This window comes from Anoplophora glabripennis, unplaced genomic scaffold, assembly GCF_000390285.2.
Source record: "Anoplophora glabripennis isolate ALB-LARVAE unplaced genomic scaffold, Agla_2.0 scaffold107, whole genome shotgun sequence".
Taxonomy (NCBI): domain Eukaryota; kingdom Metazoa; phylum Arthropoda; class Insecta; order Coleoptera; family Cerambycidae; genus Anoplophora; species Anoplophora glabripennis.
In genome coordinates this window covers 92,892-117,259 of record NW_019416230.1, presented here as the reverse complement: position 1 = coordinate 117,259, position 24,368 = coordinate 92,892, and positions in this window count along the sequence as shown.

Below are 24,368 nucleotides of genomic sequence, written 5' to 3'. Positions count from 1 at the left end.
AAGCAAAGTAATGGTTAAGACCATCTTTGGACGTAAAATTTCCTGCTCTTTCCAAATCCACAATAAAAAATAGGGGTTCCCATTTAAAAAACTTAACTTGACCTTCAAATGACCTTGAAGGTTAAAGTCGAGGTCAAATCCAAGGTCACCATCAGATAGCCAGGGAAAAATCTTTATACTTTTGTCTGAAACATTTTTTCCCAAAATGCTTTATTCGAAAGTTTTTCTGCCGTACCGGGACTTTTGGATAACCCTGTATAACACTGTCAACTAGTAGCGGAAAGAGTGGTAGTGCCACTAAAACTTTAAGAATTTCTTCGCAACTTAAGATTTTTAAGAATATTAGTTCGTGTCAAGCTGCATTTCCACCATTTTATAAGTCAATCAAATTAAATAGTTAATTGTTTAATTTAATATTTAATTTTTCTAATTTGTAGTTTTTATTGTCTCACACCAGCTTAATTAATTTCATATAATAATCAGGAAACAGAAACTTTTTATAGAGGTAAGATTTCATAATATTTTTTTTGCAGCAGGCTACTAATAAGAAAAATTGTTATAGAGTTTTGGTTTTGGACTAGTCTTTATTCCTACCAGCATTCTTACATCCGTATGTTGGTCCTAAGTTTTGGTTTTGCTGCAGTATTGCATAAGACAATAATCTGGTCCAGGCTGTACAATTTACCAATTTCCAGCTAGATCATTGCTGGAAACTGTACGACCAGCGGTGTCTTGAGTTTCTCTCTACCAGCGTAAAGAAAATCATTTGGCGTACCGAGGAAATTCAACTTAGCTTGCAAAATTTATTATTTCTTTATTATTTATTAGTACATTTATTTAAACTGTTTCTTGTTACCCTTATTGTAAATATTCTGCTGGAAGTTTCTAGGATACATATAAGCGTATTAGTTTAAAAGAAAAGAGAAATTTTCATTTTCTTTTGTGAAAAATCTCTAATTTTTAATAATTTATCAAACATCTATGTTAAATAATGTGTTTATATTTTCTTGTCTTGAGTTAAAATAAAGCACATTCCAGGTGAATCGAAATTAACTAGAAAAATTTAGTTAAGGATACATATCTTTCTGTAAGTCACAAAACTCATTTTGGAAATATAAATGCATAAACAAATGCACGCTATATTTGCTTTGTTTTGTTTAATAAATGTTGATGCGCTATTTATCACTTAATTAACTTGAGGAAAAAGTAAGTACCGTCGCACTATTTTGGAAGTTCGCCATATTCTTGAAATAGTGTTTTCCACAAAGCCAAATAATTTAAGTAATTTAATAACTGAATAATTTGAAGCTTATCAAATAACAGCAATGTTATGTCATGACATCTGTGTATTTACGCCGCAGTAAAACGAATAAACAGGTGCAAAAAACGATCAAACCATCAAGGTTTTAGGCACTGAAATTTGCGAAAATACCAACTTTTTTATATATAACTCCACATGTAAATATTCTTATAACATATACTTGCTTAGTCCTACATATAAAATTGTTTACTTTTATTTATAAGTATGTGAAAATAATTCTTAAAGTGTGGGGTTAGGATAACAGCAAAGACATGTTTTACAAACGCTTTTTTTAAGTTATTATTTTATTTGAGTAAATTTAAATAGTAACAGTGAATAAACAGAATATCAAGGATTTTATTTTTGGGCTCACTTTTGTTCTACACGTTTTATTTTTCAAGACTTCGGTACCTAAAAACGCCAGAAATTTAACTATTTCTCGGCCAGGGATATGGCCACCTTAATAGTGACCAATAAATTCAATGGGGAAGTTCAAATTTCAAGGTTGCCTGAAAACGGTTTTAATACTTTCAAGTAACATTCTGTAACTCGAAAACGAATTATTTTTGGATAAAACTGTATTGGAATTACCCCCAATTAATCTACCTTAGACTGTATTGGTGACCTTTGGTTGATTAGTAACTGAATATCCTGTATATTTCGGTTTAATAACAAAGCGCCAAAAAAACAGTGAGGTTATGGTTGAATGAAACTCAGAGTAACTTCTGAAGAAGAGAGCGATATGTTTGTCGAAACGTCAAGAGTTGTAAATACGACGTGACAACCAGCCCGGAAATCATTCAACCATTAACGACAGCCACGGAAGCCTACAAACAAAAAAAAGTTATGATGCAAGGAGATCATGAATTCCAATGTTTTTCCAATTACTCAAGGTGGTTTGAAATCTAGAAAACAGTTTTTTAGAGAAGTGTTTTAATGTTAGGGTCAAAACACGAACTGATTTTAGATTTCGATTCAGTGGATTAAAATCAAAATACATTATGTATTTCATTACTGGTTCCTTTAATCGTTACAAAGACTTAAAAACACGTATTTATATACAAGCTTTGGAAGATTCATATTGAATTTCACGTGGTGGGTATTCTTAGTACACATAATAGTTCATTGTTCTTTAGGTTTAATCAGTCTATTCGAGCGAATATAAAAGTTATATTTAGCGTTCTTAATAACTTCATTACGACTAGACGGTAGGCTGATATGACATAAGCAATTTAATTTTATTAACTGTGAAGACACTATCATGGGATTTATTACTATTATTTATTTCGTAATTAAGAACATATCGTTATTTAACAAAACAGACATGGAACTAAATTACGGTTGATGTATTTTAAATAAAAAAATATCAAAACAATATTATTTAATATATTTTTGCATTGATTTCCAGGTAATTTGCATTAATTTCCAAGTAAATTCAATAATATTTAGAAAAATATATGTAATTAGCAAATGAAATTTTTCACATTTACTTAAATACTTACCAGAAATAAAGCTATTGCAGTGGGAAATACTGTGGGAAATATGTACTACTTATTCAAAATTATCTAATTATTTATAAAGTTTTTAAATGTAATCTAAGGATATAGGTTTTATTGTATAATATATATTTTCGCACCATTACCTATGGTATATTGTATTCATATTTTCGTAATTATCGAAATATTATAATTACTGTTTTTTATTATTTATGTTTCTTAAGCTGCCTTGCAAATAGTAATTGATTTCTATTAACATTTTTTGTGCCTATTAAATCTTGAAAACATGTGAAAAAGACCAAACTTTTTGCTTTTATTTATTAATTTATTGGGTATTTCGCCATCTGTAAACAAAATTTTAAAAATTGTTGACCTAAAACCCTTGCGCTAATAGGATTAACTTTTTAAATTTTGTTCAAAGATGGCAAAATACTCGAGAAATAAAGAAAACGCCAAAACTATGCCACAAATTCATATAATCTTCAGACAATATCTAGAGAAAATCTAATTAAGAAACATTAAAAATACTGCCGTAGATACATCTCTTCTTCGATGCTTTGAATGTTTTAGTTATCTACTGTATTTAACAATACAGAGGCCAAGAAATTGTTGTGTAGATTTATTCAAATATAAATTATTATTAAAATAACGATGTTATAGGTATAATTGAGAAATTGTGTATATTTCATTGTTTTTTATAGTAAAATATAAAAATTTGATTCAAATTCTGTCAAAAGGAATTGAAAGAGAAAAGAGTATTTGCTAAATATTATAATCTACTTATTAAAAAAAATATTCAGTGCACAGAATTGTATACGTATCGTTACAAATTTTAAACACAACGTAGTTTGCATTTTTTATAAGCAAAATAGTTGGTAAACTGTAACAACTCTTGCTGGTCTCTATTTTTGTTTTCATTTTCATCTTTTCAACATAACACAGGTAAAAGTGCAGTTAATCTTAAGAATAAATTCTGCAAAAAAATGACTGCCTTTAGTATTTACGTGCAGGAATGTAACTCCAAATCAGGCTTATCTGTGCAGTTTTCACTTATAACGCCACAGCAGCAAACTGCGACATTACCCAGTTCTTTACGTATAAAACATGTAATCGACTAAATATTTACATTTATAGTTGTTTGTGGATTAGAGTTACAATGTTAAACTGGAAGTGTCAGTGACGCAAAATATCGATTAATTGCAAAGCTAATAATTTTAAACATTGTTAGAGTTGTAAACATCACTGACACGTTACTGGAAATTACAATGAAACCCAACAATTAAGAAATCTTCAATGTTTACACACAATGTTTACAATCTTCAGCAATGTCATTCTTTGCATATAATTCATTGGAATCAAATAAAGGAACAGATGTTTTGGAGAGATAAGTGAAATATTTAAAAATTAGTGAGCTTGTTTTTTGTTGTGTTTAAAATTTTGAGATGGCGCCTTTAAGGAAAATTTTGGTATTAATCATAGAACACTTTTGTAACTATTTCATTGTTACTGTTTTCTTTCTCTTCTATGAACATCAATTTTTATTTAATAAAAATGCAGTAAAATAGTCAAATAATCGTCCACACAGTTCATTCAGCTATATAATTAATTGTTCTAGAAATAACTGCTTAATCTTGCTAGAAAATATTATGGTCTAAATAAAACGTATACGGTATAATCTTCAAATCCTGATCACACGATTTCCTGGGTAATCTTTGCTATTTTTAAGAGAAACTCGTAAATTCGGATGAATAATTAACTTGATAATACCACCTACTTAATCTTATTGAACGCGCGTCCCTATTTGACTACCACAGTTATAAGCCACGATTTTCTATGTATAGAACCCAAGGGGACCTTTTATGTTTATGAGCCTGTCGGCTACAGCTTCTGTGGATTTTGGAATAGAACTCAGGGAATTTGGTATTTGCGTTTCCTTGTCGATATTGGATTGCAAATGAAACGGTGCAGTAAAAAATCAAATCCCACAATTTCAGTAAATTTCTAGTAAATAATTTTGCTAACAAGAAATTTAGCAAATTTTTCTAAAATTTTAATTAATTATTACAAAGTCCCAATTACAGGATAAGCTAAAATAGAAAACCTTAACTAAATTTCAAAAGAAAGAGACAAACTTACATTAAATATAAAAATATAAGTACTATATCAAATAGAGCAATCAAAACATAGAATATACAAACCAGACAAAAGAACTTAAGTATAAACAATAACAGACAAACAAAATATATAAGCTAACTAACATATACAAGATAAGAGACTATTAAAATTAAAACAAGAAAGCAATAAATCTTGAGGTGTACCACGAGGAGGATAAAATCCATAACTAATAAAATGAATAGTCTTTAAAAATTTCCATTGTCTCTAACTGAATATTATAAATATTATAAATGGGACTCCAAACAACAGACGCATATTCAAGTTTGCAAAGCACAAATGTTGCATACAATATATTTAGAACCTTTACGTTCTGAAAGTCCTTAGAATTACGCAAAAGCCTAAATTCTTATAAGCAGATTTGGTTACTAAACTGATGTGCTCGTCAAACGATAATATAATATCAAATATAACACCAAGGCCAGTAAATTCCGTAACTCTATTTAAAAAAGATTCACCAATTTTATAATCAAAATCTAGACAGTTTTGCGTCGACTGTAAGACATAATTTTACATTTGCTTATATTCAGAGGTAAATTATTACATGAACACCAATTGTGTAATCTGTCAAGATTATCTTGTAATCTAGTACAATCAGTAGAGGATTTGACTTCCAAGAACAACTTCAGATAGTGCGCATAGAGTAAATAGCTGACATCGAGGCATTCAGTTAAGTCATTAATAAAAGTAACAAACAACAGTGGCCCCAGGATTGACCCTTGTGGAACTCCTGAATATTGATGGAATTTACATGATTGAAAGCAACGATACTGCCAACCTACCTATTACTATAATAAGATTTAAAAAGAGGTAAAAGAGCAATGACTCCAATTTCAATGTTAATAAATTATGATCAAGCCGATTGAAAGCTTTGGAAAATTCGGTATACACAACATCAACTTGACTTCCTGCGTGCAAAACTTCAGCAATAAGTTGGGTTTTCTCAACTAGATTTGAGGTAGTTGAACGACCACTCATAAATCCATGTTGGTATGAGACAGTGGTATTTCAATATGAAAATAAAGTCGATTGTGTAAAATTATTTCTAGGATTTTTGAAAAGTTACTTATAATAGCTATGGCCCGGCAGTTAGTTATGTCGTTCTTAGTACCTTGTTTATAAATGGGGCATATTCGCGACTCTTTCCATATTTGTGGATATTCTTTATAATGTAATTATAGAATTGAATATGGTTTTTAATGGTTTTGCGAAAATTGTTTACAGTCTTTTATTACAAATGTAGGAATTAAATCAGGTCCCATTGTAAAATTAACCCTTCATTCTTTTAATTCCATTTATTATATCGTCTTCGGTAACCTCAAAAACACAAAGAGTATTAGAGTCAACAGAAGGCAATCTGGGTGTACAACTATTAAGACTGTGATTAAGTAAAAATGAGTCAGAAAAATAATTGGCAAAAGCATTGACAATATCGGAAGGATTATTTAACTGAATACTATTACAATTCGTACAGGATAGAATAGAGGTAAAATTAGATTTTGAATTAATATGAGACCAAAATCGGATTTGAGGACAGATCATTAACTATTGAATTTTGATCATTTTTAAATGCTAAGTTTTCTCTAAATTTTGTATTAACAATCTGTGGTAGAAAGTAGTGTACATGGCATCATTGTGGTTATGAATACTTTTATGCTAAAGTACTTGCAAGAATGGGATATACTGGAAGAATGTGAAGATAATGTTAAAATTTATTATTTGTTGACATTTATTAGCTGCACATTTTTCCTGTGGTGCAATTTTAATTAACGTGATCAATGTGTAAATAAAATTTATTTGTGAGTATTATCTAATACATACTTATTCAGTATCCTGTAATAGTATTTATTAACTTTTGCAAATATATTTTATAAATGCTCCATAATTACAAAACAGCAACAATCAAATTTTCGTACAAAATCTATGACTTTAAAACTTTGTTATTTGTATTTAGTTAAAATAATTATGTGCACTAGACTGTTTCGTCAGAATACAAAGTAGAATATATTTCACGAAATTGTAAGATTTAAAGACATCAAAACATAATATTTTGGAAATGTATGACAAAAATTGTTTATCATATTTTGTATATAAATTGTAATCAACATTGCTATAGTTGCATACATTTATAATACTTTTGTTTTCCGTCTATGAACGTGTCTTAACTGAAGAAAACTTAATCACAGGTAATCTTCGTTAAGAGTATAAGCTATACACAGTACAATTAGAAAAGTTCTGTTCACGACATTAAAACAGGCGGTACTTGATACAAAAAGACCATTCATGTTCGTTATATACCAACTGTTGTCTGTCTGCGCCTGTACAATAATTAATCTTCATTTAAGGAAATAATAATGCCAGAATTACGAATTACAATTCTTACGGAAAACAATTGTAAAAGTAATGTATCTTAGCAGTGCAACTTACAACCAGAAAAGCATTTAATAATAAAATATTAAATGAGAATGTATACATATATTTTTCCTTTTACATATTAATAAAATCATGCATAGTCATGAGACATGGCATACTAGTTTCCTTTTGGATGCTTTATTCTTTAAGACCATATTTAGTTTTCCCAAAGATATTTTTAAGTTGGATTATTTTTTTTTACATTCGTATTGCAACGATGACGAAACCTAACCTAGAAAGCTTTAAAGGAACTTCATCGAAGGCTGATCACAGAAGATCAAAATGAGAATTTGCTAGATTTGGCAAAAGGTGCACCAGATGTGCTTTATTTTCCTTCGAGGGCCAGTTTTCTGATAAAATAGAAAGAACAGCAATGGGTTCATCTGTGCCCCCTGCCCTGACATAGCCTTCGAGAAAATAATTCTGAAGTCAGCAGTTATAAAGGCAAAGTGTTTGTTCAGATATGTGGATGATATATTTATCATTTGGACTGAAGTTAGATGAACATTAATTGACTTCATTAATGGAATATATTAGCTTCACTATGGAATGGAAAAAATAACAGTACGCTTCCGTTCCTTATAACAAGAGGAAAGTACACTAGAGTACAGAAAGTCGACCTATATGGATAAACATCTGATCTGAACGCTGAGTCTCATAACCATCCAGTTTAGAAATAAGAGATTGTCAACACTTAAAGTACAGTAAGTACCAGCGCACCAACTGATAAACAGAGCACTTTAAAGGGGACGTTCCGTATATGCGGCAAAGTTTACATAGGACAAGAAGGCATATATTATTATGTAATTTGGTGATTGGTAGCAGTGTATTTATTATTTTGATATTTATTTCTTTATTTTTATTATATTATAATTATTATTTAATTTGGTGATTAATTTTGTTTCTGGTGTGTAAATTTTGTGTGTGTATAAGAATTAATTATCCGTTTGGGCGCCTTTTTTATGTAAAATGTCATTTGGGTGTATTTATATCTAATTTTCCATTGAGTGTAGGTTCTGATAAGAAATTTTAATAATAATAATGACAAACATAGACGAACTAGACTTTCTTACCTTATCATTGCTAACATCGCCTCCGGCAGCTTTACTTTGTATAAATAATGTTCACAGTGTAGACAGGATTTTATTAGTGTAGATAGGAATGTTCATTTTCTACACTGTCCCTCAAGAAAAAACACTTTATTTTATCAATAGCATGAGTCCTTACCTCATAGGGGCGGTTCTATGCTCTTTTAATTAACCTTTACTATTTAATTTTGGGTAAGAAACATTGAATAAAAGCAAAATTGGAAATATTTACACAAGATGACATTTATTACTTATTTATCTTTCAATTTCGAACAATATTTTTATGAACACAGAAACTAGAATATTTTTTTTATATACTTTTACATGAATAATTGTCTGAGAAATGCCTTATTCTACCTATCATAATTGAGAAAATGTTTGGTTAACCAATTATCATTATTTTAAACGTTTTTCAAACAAATTAACTTATACTACGAACATTTGAAATTAAACTAATACTTAAATTATAGAATGTTCAAAAATGTCAATTTAAACTTTAATCACTGACATTGTTTATAGTTTGTAACGGGTTTTGTATTTCACAAATAGCTTTTATAGTTCGAATTTGCAACACTTTATGGCATGGAGAAAACTCTTATGCAACTGGACTTACTTGGTTTCGTTCTGGCTGGCAATTTGCGGTCGTCTCCATAACCTCACTTTATTGTTGTCATTTGTCTGCTATTCTCGGGCGTTGAGGATGGCTGTTGGGTCTGTGTAGAGTGCTTCCTGGTGTTTTTGATGTTGTTTGGGGAGCCACAGGACAACATGCACCCCTCACCAGTCTCTAGAATCTCCTTCTGCCTCTCTCTCAGCTTGTTGACTTCTCTCGATGTTTTTTTGTTTTTCCGGTACCAGGTAAATTCACTGATTTGTTCTTTCGCCATTGGTTGCTCGTATCCCTGTTATCATTTTCTAACTGCGCAATTTCTCCAGCATGTTGCGATGAATTTGATTTTAATTAACTTACGGCGTAATTTATATTTTATAACTGCGTAGTAGATTTTATACGTCTTAATACTAATTTACAAGAAATTTTTATATGATATTTTGCATGACAAATTTTTTATAAGAAACTTCTAGCCTATGTGTTTCTGATGTTATAATATTTGAACTTTCTTTTGTACTAGATTATTTAACATTAATTTACTCATAAAATCTCTAAATTGGCCCTTCTTGTGGCATTGTCTTTTACTTTAATGCTTCTACTTCGTACCCAAAATTTATTTTCTTGACATGCTTATCATTAAAACGTATTATTTAAAATTTTGACTGATAATGTTTTAGGTTTATATGAAATGAGCTTTTTATTTTACTTTAAAAGTACTTTGTCTTTATTTTATTCTACATTATAATTTCATGGAAATTTTCTATGCTATTTCTCGGTGTTGTGTCTTGAGATACAGTGTGTTCATTTCAACATATTAGCACGAGATCAAAGGAACACAAGTGTTATCAGAAGAACGACAATGGATAAAATCAGCAGCTATGAAGAACAGAGCAGATAAAGGACATGCAAGAAACATAAGTAATACTAAAATTCCAATGACAGGGAGAGACAGAAGACTTTATCGAAGGTTTTATCGAGACGCCATAGAAATGCTAAAGCCTACAACTCCTTTAACGCGCTCGAGACATCAATTGAAGTACCGGAAATACAAGAACCGGTACACACAGTATACAGTAGGTATCAATCAAAAAATTTCATTTTCAGTTTCCTGAGGAAGAGAGCCATATCTCTTGAAACGTCAACATATTTAAACTGATGGCGTTGCAAGTGTTCAACCATTGATAGTAGGCAAGAAACAATTTATAAATTATATAAAGTACATTGTCGTTTTCTCACTCCTTTTTCGTATAACCTCGTTTTATTCGTAACTTCAATTCATTCTACTATGTTTCGGCTACCAATCATTATTTTTGTGGGTGTTTTTAGTCAGTTTAAAACTATTAACTTATTAATACACTTTTAATTATTTCTGGAACTCTAAATGACTCTTCAAATAGCCGAAGCGTTGAAAATTAAATTAGAAACAGCTCACGTTTATACTTATCCATTTTTAACCTTCCAAAGGATGTAAAAAATTTAGACGATTTAGCTTCAAAACTAATAAATCAGTGATCGGTGACGTACCACTTTTTCCGCTAGCGTCGCCATGACTTATGAAGCAACCTCAAAGTGGAGCATTATTTAGAATTCCGTACCTGCCCGGATCGTGATTTATAATCCAGTTTATTAGATGGCAAAAAAGTGCATTTTGCAATTATAAGCGTAAAGAACTTTTAATCAGTTTTCAAGATTTTGTCAAGTAGTTAATTTATATTGTTTTTGCTATCTCATAGCGAGCAACGAGCCAAAGAGGGAATAAATCACTGCTTAATTATATTGTTAAGTTCAGGTCTGGCACGGTAAACAAGGATAATAAATAATGTACTATCGATGATTCCACTTTAACCTGCAAAATCTTCATGAGAGGTTTCTCTAATTATAAAGTGTTTTAACAAGAAGTATTGCCAGGAAACTTTTATCGAGCAGTGAGTTATACTCATTGTACTGTAATTATTAATTATAAATTGGCGGGTACAATTCATAAATTCCAAAGTTCCCCAATTTGATAAATTGTAATTGCGGAAATTACGGTATTCACAGAAGTTCGTGATATCTGGTAATAATTTAATAGCGGTTAATAGCTGTTCCTATTTCCCTTTGTTAGAACTCCGATTACACTGAAAAATTCGTCATATTATTATAATTTTCTTACGTTGAGGCTTTCTCGAGTTTCTCTTTAATCGTTCAAAATTTCTAAATCTAGTTTAGAACCAGACACCACTATCTCTTTGAAGTGACAAAGAACAGTTAAATACAAATTTATTGGAGCTGAATTAGAGATATTAATGATAACGTTGATGGAGGAATAAATAGTAATATTATTATCGAAACTACTCTATTATTAATTATTAATAAATGATGTTTTGAAATGGACTGTACTTTTGTTCATTTTTTTCTACTGGTTCATTGGCATGTAATTCTAATTGTCGGCACGAAAAATAACTGAGAATATGAAAAGGCGATCGGTGGTTTTCTTACCTTTAAAATAGGTGCCTTCTTACTCTGTTTTTTACACACTCGCACTTATACCGCAAGCAGATACCGGTCGGTTTCGTAATGAAAAGACCAGAATTTTTTAATAGCGGAATAATAGGGGAACAGAATGAAGCGTATGGTTTCGAAGATAGCAACCATTCAAGACCTTTGGTTCGAGTCGTCGTCAGTAGAGGCGTTGAAAACCACCAATTTTACGCGGTAACATCAAAGAACAACAAAAAAATTATATAAATTAGAGATTCTTAGAATAATAATAATAATATTGTTAGAAATTGAATATAATTATGTATATTGTATATATAAAAAAACTAAATATAACAAGCAAAAACGAAACAAATGACAAAACTCCTAAATTCTCAATCAACGTTTTTTCCCTTTTGGAAATCTAATTGTTGATATAACTTTCAAGTATTGAGTAAAGGAGGAAGATCATTAAGCTCGGTTTTTGGCCCAATTGGAATAAAATGCATGATTTTTATAGCTTGGGGCTAAAGAACGCCTAGCAATAAAATTTAAGAGTTTCATAGGCGTCCCTAAAAAAGTTTTCTGGTAAAGGTAAAAAAATTATAATAATTTGTGTATAATGTGAAGAAAATTCCTATTATATGTTCATTTGTCCAACAACATACATATTTTAATTACTTATTTATGTCCTTAAACAATTTTATTATATTGATGGTAAATTTCGTTTTGTTCCGTTTCGAAAAGTCTCCAAAATGTCATGTTGTAATAATATTAGTAAACAAAATATCCCTCATATTTCTCCCTTTCGCAATTGTAATATAAATGATTAATAGAGGGTGCCTATTAGGGCTTGCAATCCCGCAATGATTTGAAAATCCCGGTATTTGCGGCACTTGACTTTAAAATCCCGCGGGATCTCGGTATAAACGGGATCCCGCGATAATATGATATATTATTGTATTATAATATCCACATTTTTTATGTATTAACTAAAACAAGTATAAAATTAAACTTATATCATTTATTTTCAATATACCACAAAAAATTTCTTTTTTGAACACCAAACAAAAATAATTATGCAGATTAGGCTGTATTACGCACCCCAACACGGCTTAAGATGTACAACATAAACAAAATGATATGTATTTAATATAAAATAACGAAATTAATATTAATTGAAAAAATTATTTATTTTTATTTATTGGTTTTGCTGAAAATATTTCCGAAGAAAACAATATATTTACGCTGTGGTCTGATAACGAGCTCCGTATGTCATTTACTAGATAACTGGTAGCAGAAAAAGCTCTCTCGGCCTCGACACTTGTTGGGAATTACAGATTTTAGACAAATATAGGCTAGTTCTAGATACTTTCCTCTCGAACGTATACGTTAATTATTCTGTGACAGACTACTACTACTAACAACGAAGAAAACAAAGTTATTTTGTGCGTCGTGGTCGGGCCACGTGTGAAATCAACGACGCCAAACGGATGGTGGAAGCACCTGTGCACAATCCCGGAATCCCGCAATCCACAACGGGATCCGCATATTTAAAAATTGGTGCGGGATCTCGCTATTTCGGGATCCCGGTATACCGGGATTGCAAGCCCTAGTGCCTATAACATATTAAAATTTCCTGAATCACACCAAATTCCGCATTGCTGCACTGCACTGCTACACTGCTGTCATTTGTTGAAGACTGAATTTACGCCCTAGTGCGGCTGTATTTTTGTCTCGTTTGCCCGCGCGCTCATTCTCAACTGGGCCCTGTATATGGGTATGGCTAAATAAATATGGGAACAAGTTTTTCAAATATTTCAATGCCGAGTTGCTGCGTCAGCGACCGAACCTGGTACATACTGCCAACCCCAATTCAATTGAGATCGGATATAGTAATGTCTAAAAAGTGACTTTCTACTCACCCTTAGAGCCAAACAAGCAATATTCACTTGTTTTGAGCTAAACGGATCCTACACACCTTTCCCTACCCATGTCCAACTATTGTGGCAAGCAGTGATGTCATAAAAATTCGTTGAAATAATCTCTACATTTATTAAACTGAATTATTACTGTCATCTCTTCGTTATCTGGATTCACCTGCTATACGTATATATACTGCTATACGCTTTGCTCCCGCCCCACAAGAGGTCAGCTATTAATTAATGCCCTAATCACAGTTCAGTGCTGTTTGGGCATTTCTCAAATCTAATGACAAAGTGTATTTAACAAGCTATTACATGCAGTGTATGTATAATGATCACATTATGGGACCATTACACTAAAATTAATGACATTACTCCAACGCCACTTTGCTAGTTACTGTAAACAATTGAGCACATTACGCAAACAAAATAATTGGTATAAGACACGATCCTCGACTGAACTTAAATATTTAATAATAGACTTTTAGAGTATGAATCGAAATATTGCTAGTTGACAAAGAATTACATACACTACTATTATTTCCTCATAACAATTGTTGAAAGTACCAAATAATATTAAACTAAGGCTCACAGCGACCTTCGAAAGTTGCCACATGTCTGTGAGAACTTGTTTCCAACTTGTTCCATATGAATTTTCAGCAGCAACAGTGTGTTAAAAATTAAGAGATATCCATCACACTTCGCAAACAAATATTGCTTATGAACGACTTCCCTAAAATGTACCGATGTAGGTACATGAGTATTAACAAGGAATATGGAGTCAGCCACTGTGGTGAAATACATGCTCTGTGGACAGCATTGCGTCTATCCTTATGAATTCTGCTGTTCCTGTAACACATCCTGGTATTAGAATTATTAACAATTGAGTTTTAGCTGATGTCGCAATTTACTTGTACCTGTGTCAAACTGGATAAGTATCTAGATAAATGTTTGCCCAGGTTGAGGATCACAACAATAAATTTTGTGGTGGTAGAAAAGCAAATACTAAATATTGTTGATGATAATTTCGATATAGGCATACACAAAGAGAATTGCCATGGTATATCGGAAACAGAATTTCATAAAATATTTATACAGTAATTTATACTCTTATTATGTCCACTGATTGCTAGTAAATAATAATAATACATAGATACTAACATTATGCTCACGGTACATACTTTTGGTCATATCTCATCATACTTTGTAACATTACGTAGGTTTGCTGTAAGGGTAAGTAAAAATATACCAGGTGTCTCAGTTGTATTGTTCCAATGGCGTATCTCCATCACTTAAAAAACCATAAATATGAAAATTGGAGCATTTGTTATATATACCTAAACTTCTTTAAATTCTACAATTCCATTCTATAAAAAAATCCCTTTTTCGTGTAAAGTATTACACTTTGTATTTAGACTTCAAAACAAAAATTAAATTTCATTTTAAATGTTTACAAAATTGGAACTGTACAAATCAAAGCAATTTACGAGAACTAAAGCAGGCTAAATTTGGTTGTTTACTTTCATAGTTCATGAAGTGTTAATGAAATTTGTATTAATAAGTTGCTTCGAACAAAATTGGTACATATTAAAAATGAATAACGATGATTTTACAAATTAGAAAAAATTGGAAATGGTCCTAATTTATGGGGAATGCAGAAAAACAGGTGTGGTACCTTCCGTGTTCACGGAGAGCGGTATCCTGATATATGTATGCCAAGTGAACTTTAAAAATTTGGCTTCAAATTTATCGACATCTGTCGCAATAGTTTCACTCATAAAGTCTTAGTTGTACTCATATTAATAGAATAAAAATTTCATTCAATCACGTGTGGACACAAATTGATACATTATTGAGTAAAATTGAGTGAATTTGAGATAATTTTCTTTTACAGTAGATGTAACAATTAGATGTAAAATAAATGTTATTGTTAGTATTGTTACCTTTTTTACACATGGGTTATCACAAAGCAGTTTATTTCGACAACAGCCGGGTCATTCGCCAGAAATTAAGAGGATATATGAAACAAATATCAAAGTTACCCTTCTGTCAGTAAAAACAAATAAATAGGTAACTCCCCCTGACTTTAGGATTCAAGGTACATCCTTCCATACGTGTCCATTATATTAATTAGAAAATATGTATCATTCTTTCTGACGCCAACTACCAAGTGTGTGAGTCATATTATTATGCCACCTACCTCAACACCACCCAGTATATGTCTATCGAAGGGCAGGTACGACCCCATATAAACTTACAAGACCACAGCCTCTAATAAGGCCAGGAACGCCGCGCGCATGGGGTTTTTGTAAACATAAACGAGTATGGCATATTACTCACAAATTGACAATTCATTAAACAAATGTATTCAAGCTAGCATACACATAATAATCAACCTTATTCGGATGCTAGCATTGTCACAAAGAACACCCTCTTTTATTTTCGGCATCCCGGGCTACATTTTGGTACTCATAAATTACATTATCTCAAGAGCAAATAAACACTTTGCTGGCGCATTCCGTGTGAATAGCTGAGGTTTGATTCAAAACAACTATGAAAGTTTTCATTACAAAATAAAATATATACTGATTCCTATTATTACAATACTTAAAAAATAGACAAGTGTTACAATACCAGTCATATAATTCCAATTATGAGTGGCATTTAAAAACAGCCGTGTATATTAAAAGTTCTTATAATTTGATCTGATCACCTCGTATAAAGAAAATTTTTTGAGCCACTAATAAATACTTTTTGATGTATAGAGCGTCATGACTGTCATGAATTAACTTGCTACTTAACAGTTACTTTAATTTATTGATTTGTTAACTTTAACTTAATGCGTTGCCCCTAAAGTAATGTTTTAACATGTCCTAACAAAATAGGAAATGTTTACATTCCGCCGCTAACGAGAACTCAACAAAGCTGACCCCACAAAGCACAAATTGTTAAAACTTATAACCCATAATTTATAACATATTAATCACCAAGCATTTAGAGCTGTAAAAACCTTAATGGGCCTTGAAGTGGCCTGCCGTTTGCCGAGCCCCACGATGTGATGTCTCACTAATTAATCGACGTTTCGATAACGGCAACATACAAACAGTGCTCTTAATACGAAGACGTATTGTCGTAAAAAAATGTGTCAGGCATAAATTTAGTTTTTATATTTCAATCAACGTGAGCGCGCCCCATATCGGACGACATTAAGGCCAGTGCGCTTTTATAAACTGCTGGTAATGAAGATTAATTGAGATGGCCGCCTGATATTTTTAATTTATTAGACTACATTTTGACTTAAGTAAGTTCACTACATCGCTCGTAATGAGAATAAACATTGTTAACGTTTAATTTAGTGGTTAATTGGGGCGCGTCAGGATAATTATAAACATAACTCCATAAACGCTGATTTACGTCTCAAATGAAGTTACTTTGACATATTACGTTAATAGTTATGAAAACTTCTCGTCAACATAAAATAACGGGCAAATATACATTTGTTACTTTCCTCCTTACAAAGATACAAGACTGATATAGGTATACAGGGTGTCTGTTAAAGAATCGACCAAACTTTACCACTATATTCTACGGTGAAAAGTAATGGGGAAAAGTAGCAAATGCAGGGTGTTGAAGTTGAAAAAAATGAAAACGACTTTCTGGCATATCTCGAAGATACATTAAGGAATTTTTTTTCATTTGATATGAGTAGTTTTAACGCGGACCTACATCATTTGCTGCGATTTCACGTCAATACAAGAAACCAGTGGCGTGCAAACTATATTTTCCAGACCCCTTTATAAAAAATTAATGTTACGCCACTGTGAACAGGGGAAATAAATAACATTTTTCAAATTTTCATCATCATTTTTTTTCATAATTTTTTATCCTAATCGAAGACATCCCGACCGAAAATTGTTCTCTGGATTATTTGCAATATGGTAGACCTACAATGCGAACAATTCGGCAAGAAAAACAGGTACTAAAGGACCCCGCACAAATCTTATGGAAATTGGGTCCCGGTCAAATTCGCTGAATTTTTGATATGTGATAGAGTTCATCATACTGGTCAATTGTCTCAATGGCCACAAAGCTCAAAAATGGATAGTTTGGCCGGTACAGAGCTTTAAAGCTCCGAATATCCTCCACGGATTTATGTATATGCGCAGTGTGTATAGACTTTTGAAATAGCCTATTTCATTTTTTTTATTATCTAGGTTTATATTTTTGAGGTTGCTGAATTCAGATCTGTTGTTAGATTTTCAAAATTGACAGTTGGCAGCTGTCAAATAGCTGTCAATGTGCTATAATAAAGCCAAAAACTTGTTTTTTTATGTTTTATCTTTCTTTTTTTTTTAGTTCGATAAGTTCAAAGACGATATCAAATCAATAACAATGACTATCGGCAGCTGTCATTTAGCTGTCAACAATTCTTCAAAGTCCGGTAATAAAGTCAAAAAATTATTTTTTGTTTATAACTTCAAGTTTTTTAGATAAGTGAATATAAATATGATATAAAATTATGTAGTCATCAGCTTACAGCTGTCAACAAGCTGTCAACTAACTGTCAAAATGCAATAATAGAGCAAGTAACTTATTTTTTGTGCTTAACTTTGTGGATAAGAAATCAAACATGATATAAGTTTATGACATCACTTTTGAACTCAGTGATCTAAGCAACTTAAAGCTTTTTAAAAAAAGTAACTTTTTGACTTTATTATTGCATTTTGACAGTTAGTTGACAGCTTGTTGACAGCTGTAAGCTGATGACTACATAATTTTATATCATATTTATATTCACTTATCTAAAAAACTTGAAGTTATAAACAAAAAATAATTTTTTGACTTTATTACCGGACTTTGAAGAATTGTTGACAGCTAAATGACAGCTGCCGATAGTCATTGTTATTGATTTGATATCGTCTTTGAACTTATCGAACTAAAAAAAAAGAAAGATAAAACATAAAAAAACAAGTTTTTGGCTTTATTATAGCACATTGACAGCTATTTGACAGCTGCCAACTGTCAATTTTGAAAATCTAACAACAGATCTGAATTCAGCAACCTCAAAAATATAAACCTAGATAATAAAAAAAATGAAATAGGCTATTTCAAAAGTCTATACACACTGCGCATATACATAAATCCGTGGAGGATATTCGGAGCTTTAAAGCTCTGTACCGGCCAAACTATCCATTTTTGAGCTTTGTGGCCATTGAGACAATTGACCAGTATGATGAACTCTATCACATATCAAAAATTCAGCGAATTTGACCGGGACCCAATTTCCATAAGATTTCTGCGGGGTCCTTTGGTAGGAGGTGATCCAACAACAAGTATCCCACGAATTTCCACATACGTAAGGCTATGTAAAAGTATAGTTCCCACCATTCTTCATTAACAACAACTTTACCCATACCAGTACACACCAGTACATAATTTATTGCCTAATGACTTTTTATCAAGAAGAAATTTTTGATAATTCATCTTACGGAAAAATGTAGAAAATTTTATAAATAAAGTTTTATGCACTGATGAAGCGATGTTTATCCATAAGGGCATAATTAATCAAAAAAATTTTCTTTCAAACGTAAACCGAAGAAAATCCAAATGAAAGCACTGTACGCCACTTTCAGCATCAGTTTAAGTTCAGTATTTGGTTCGGAATAATTGACGATCATCTTCATGGGCCCTTTGAACTTCCGGCATCTTTAAACGGCCAAAATTATCTGCACTTTCTAAGATCTAATTTAATTGAACTACTAGAAGAAATCTTCTAATAGTAAGAAACAATTTAGATGACATATTTCCTTATCGATGGATAGGAAGAGAAAGTGAACACCCATAACCTCAACGTAGTCCGGATCTAAATCCGCTTGATTTTTTTCTGGGGTTATATTAAGGCCCTGCTTTATGGTGCTGTTTCTATCAACAATAAAGATGAACTGTAACAAAGAATAGTCGCTATAAGGAACCTAAATCCATCATTTTTCACTGTTGGGAGAAGTTTCTTAAAAAGATGTCGAACATTGTCTTCAGTCAAATGGAGGGTATTTCGAAAATAATCTTAAACATAATTAATATTTAATTAGTGTTTTTCTTAGTTCTTCTTGGTATATTTTATGAATTAATTGTTTTTGTTACACAAAATATGTTATTTATATTTTTATGTTGGTTTGTTCAATTTATTGAACTGGAGATGTATGATATAACGACTAGAAATCTGTTTTTATTTTTGGATTTTAATTTTGACTGGCGCCACGTTGGGCGCCAACATTTTATATTTCACGTGTACTGAACATTTAAAACAGTTACTGTTAAGTTTTTCTAAACCTATAAATGTTCGGTGTCGTTCCCTGAAATACATTTTGCTTCTGTTACTTTAGCTATCACAAAATTGCAGATAAAGAATAACACAGGTATAACTTCTTGTTTATTTAGGTATATGTACGTATTTGTATGTGTTCTGAATCCTCAGATCCACGAAAAAAACGCTTTTTTAAAAGAAATACTGTACTATTGTGGCCCCCCACATTGTTTACAAAAAATTGGCACAAATTAATGACAATTAATTATAATAACTGCTTTCATATAATTTTACATGTAATAATATTTTCCTATTAGTTTTATAATTTAAATGTGAAATATGTGAGGTCAAAATATTTAATAAAATATATTTTACTTTTACACAAATGTTTATTCATTATATAAATTTTTCAAAAAATGTTGCCATGGATATGACCCTGATAAGCGCAGTAAAAGTTTATTTGTCACACCAGTGACTTTAAGCATATTATATTGGATTAATTAGCTTTAGTTGAGTCACACATGTGGTCATTTTACGTGTTGTTTTTGGTATTTATCCCGGTTGTGAATAATTGTAGACAAATTATTATAAAAAATAGATTTGCTTCAAAACTGGAAAAGATCAATACGATGTCTCAATTTCTCAGTTATTGGCGCCTGTTTGCTGCAAAATTTTAGTAATATGTAGAGACCCAAGAAGTTATAATCAACTTTAAGAATGTTTTGCAAATTTATTTATTTATTTATTTAAAATACACATCCAACAGGTGATGCCCAATAACAGGATATGTTAAGTGTAGTAATAAAATATAAAAAAAAGTTAAAAGAGAGAAAAGTTAACTATGAAAAAATAGAGGAAAAAAATAGTACAAACTTACAAATAACACAGATATAAAGAACAAAATAAAAAGGCAACAAACTATAAAAGACAGATATGAGTACATAACTACTACATGTTAAATATCATTATTTATTTATAACTACTCTGTGTTATTACACAAAATTTGTACACACGTCAAAACCGGGAAATTATTCCACTAAGTACACCATATAATATAAAATAATTATTGAAAAACATGTAAGAGTGTATAAGACAAAACATATTAGTATAGTCAAAAGTAAAATATCAAAACAATATCATATAGAGAATAATATAAGTAAATGATATAAAATGAGATTAAAATTATCTAAATTAAAATACAAAATTAATATAAAATTAATACAATTAAAAATAACAATAAATTAAATATGGCTAAAATCGCTTGTTAAAAACTGTTCAATGTTATAAAAGATAATTTTTCATTTTGCTTTTAAATTGTTTATAATTCAGATTTCTCACATGCAATGGGATAACATTAAAAATATGTACACCAATGTAATCCGTTCCAGTTCTTGTTTCACTCAATCTTAAAAAATTTACTGAAAGGTTATCCTTAGATCTAACATTATGAGTGTGAATTTTACTTCTAGTCTGAAAAATATTTACGTTATGTTTTATGTATAGCAAACATTGCAGTATGTACATTGATGGAACTGTTAGAATATTTAATTTAATAAATTGATTTTTGCAGTCATCTCTATAACTAGGACCTGAGATAATCCTAAATGCTTTTCTCTGCTGCGCGAACACATCCATAACAGAAGTAGCATGACCCCACACAATAAGTGTATACGATATGTGAGAATGAATACAACCATAATATGCTGTCACTAGAATATTCACTGAGACCTTACTTGTAAGGCTACGAAGTAAGTACATGTTCCTCGATATTTTTTTGCAAATATAATTAGTATGATGTTCCCAAATCAATTTAGTATAAACTCCCAAGAATTTAACAGCCTCAGATTTAGCCTCATACTCAATCTCTTGCAATGAAAATATCATGATCTCGGCCTTAGATATATTTAAGCAAAGCTTAACTAACAGTTAACTGAGTCTGGGGGATGGTATTAATTCAATCTAGGAGTCTTACTGACAGACATATGTCATCAGCAAACAAAATTCCCAGAACATTATTATCCAACGAGTTAAGTAGGTCGTTAATATAGGTTAAAAATAGTACGGGCCCCAGTATTGATCCCTGGGGTACTCCGTGTTTAACAGTTTTCAAGTTGGATTTTACATTATTGTAACTCACTAGTTGCTGCGTATCTGTCAAGTAAGAACTCAACATCTGTATACTGTCTTCGGTAAACCCATAAAATTGTAGCTTTTTAACAAGAATATTATGAGATACACAATCAAACGCTTTTGTCAAGTCTAAGAACTGTGTATCTATATATTCATTAATATATTATGAAACATGTTTGTTTATAGCCAATGTGGTAGAGCAGCTATTGCGAAAACCATACTGATTTGAATTCATAATGCCATGGGTGTCAAAATAATAGGTAATTTGTATTTTCAATATAGACTCATACATTTTTGCAAAATATGTAATTATGGATATGGGTCTAAAATTGGAAGGATCATTTACGTTATTCTTTTTATATATATGTACTTATCTAGCAATTTTTAGAGAGTCTGGAAAAATACTCGACTTGATACTAAGGTTAATTAAGTTGGAAATTGGGATTAGTATTGAATTCATTATACTTTACACTATTTGCGTATTTAACATCTTCACATTTTTTATTTTTTAAAGTCATAATGACATTGGCTACTTCCCAGGGTGATACCTTCATGAAATGAAATTTATTTTCTCCGTCACTCTATGTAGGTATTCCGTAAATTGCAGATTACAGGTACGTAAACTAATTAAAGTATTATCGGCTATATCGACAAAGAAGTTGTTAAATTCTTCGGCTGTAACAGTAGAAAAAGTAGGGCTAGGTTCAATTTTAAGAACATTTATAATGTGCCACATTGCTTTTTGCGGATTATCATGATTCTCCACAAAATTATCATTAAATTTTACCTTAGATTCTGATATTTTCTTGCGGTATAGATAACGGTAGTTATTATAGATGGGTAGGTATTATAGATGATCCTATTTGCATTAGGCAAACAACAAAAAAGGTTGACATTATTTTCTATCTTACTGTACTTGCAAACAATTTGATATAATTGTGATGCTGCAAATTGCTGAATACTTTGCTGTTTTATTTAAAGACTGTACAGGATGTCTTAAACTCGCTAGTATGGGCCCACTGTGAGGATACAAAAAATTTAAATAAAATAGGCCCATACTATCGAGTTTGAGACACTTTGTACATTTTCTGCTTATATTTATCTGTGTTGCTTTTGAAACTTTAATTAAAATAAACATTTATATGTGTACTACTTAAATATTTCTTTCAAAATTTCAAGACATTTAGGAAATTTGTAAACAATATTGGGAAAGCCTTTTACAAATTTTCCACAGAAATGTCGCAAAAACTACAATATATAGAACTATTCGTATAAAATCTATGAAATTTTGATATTTTATTAGTATTTACTTAACAAAAATACAAAAACATATTTTAAATACAAGTACCTAATAAATTTTATAACTATTAAGGAACTGGGAAAGTTCCAGACAAGAATTTTTATCACAAAATGTAACATTATAACGTGGCACTTTGGCGAAAATTAGATGACAAAACACGGAACTCCTCCATTAAGAACATTGTGGTTCATTATATGAAAGAGACTCCTACGGCTTCCCTCCACTTTGTCATATTTACCTTTTAAGTACCAACTTTAATATTCAATTACACGGTAAACTTAATTTGCCTGTATTTCTGCCTCGGATTTATAATATGAGAAACTTTAAAGTTTTACTTTGAAAACCTGGCATTCCAATTATTTTACATTAAGGTACTGAGGAGACAAGTTGATGTTAAGATTGTAAGTATGAATGTCAGCTGCCGCACTACGGAATTGCTTTTACATAAATTAGTGAATGAAGGAAAAACGACAAAGTTACTTTGAAGAGTACTTGGATCATCTGAAGTAACGGCATGAATCCAACTGACCAAGCCATTGTAAACTCATTTGCTTTGTTTTTAGATTGTAGTTATCCGTTTTCATTTTAAGTTAAGTCGATGGCTATTGAATTTAGGGCTGATAGTATTTTTTACAACAATAAGGGTACCTACCTTATATAAATTTGAGAGGACGATGTCATATTCTTGCAACGTCTTAAAAACCAATTCACAGCTGGAAGTTAGAGTTTAGAGCACTTGGACATTAATTTAAATGGTATTATTCAAATCTCAAATTTTGCTTAAGGGGTTATTTTAATAGGTACCTGCTATTGATAGATATTATGTATTATCTGCATGCTGTTCCTTTCTTATAGCGTACCGATAACATTTTCAGCCTACGACTGCAAACTTAAAACGTTCCCTGGTTACAAGCACCCATTTCTATCTTTGTTTATCGCATACAAAAAGAGAGATGACTGGCTGCATAGTTTCATTTTCAGTTTTCCAGCTTAGGCGTTTTCTTTCATATCATGTGCGTACAAGTGGGAAAAACGTTTTATTATTTCGTATTTAGTTATTTCTTTTTTAATGAAATGTGTTTTATTGACAAATCTGTTAATAATCAAGGTGGTTCTAAATGAGCGAACTTGACAGAATAAGAACTGTGATGTACCTATCAGAAGTATTAAAATG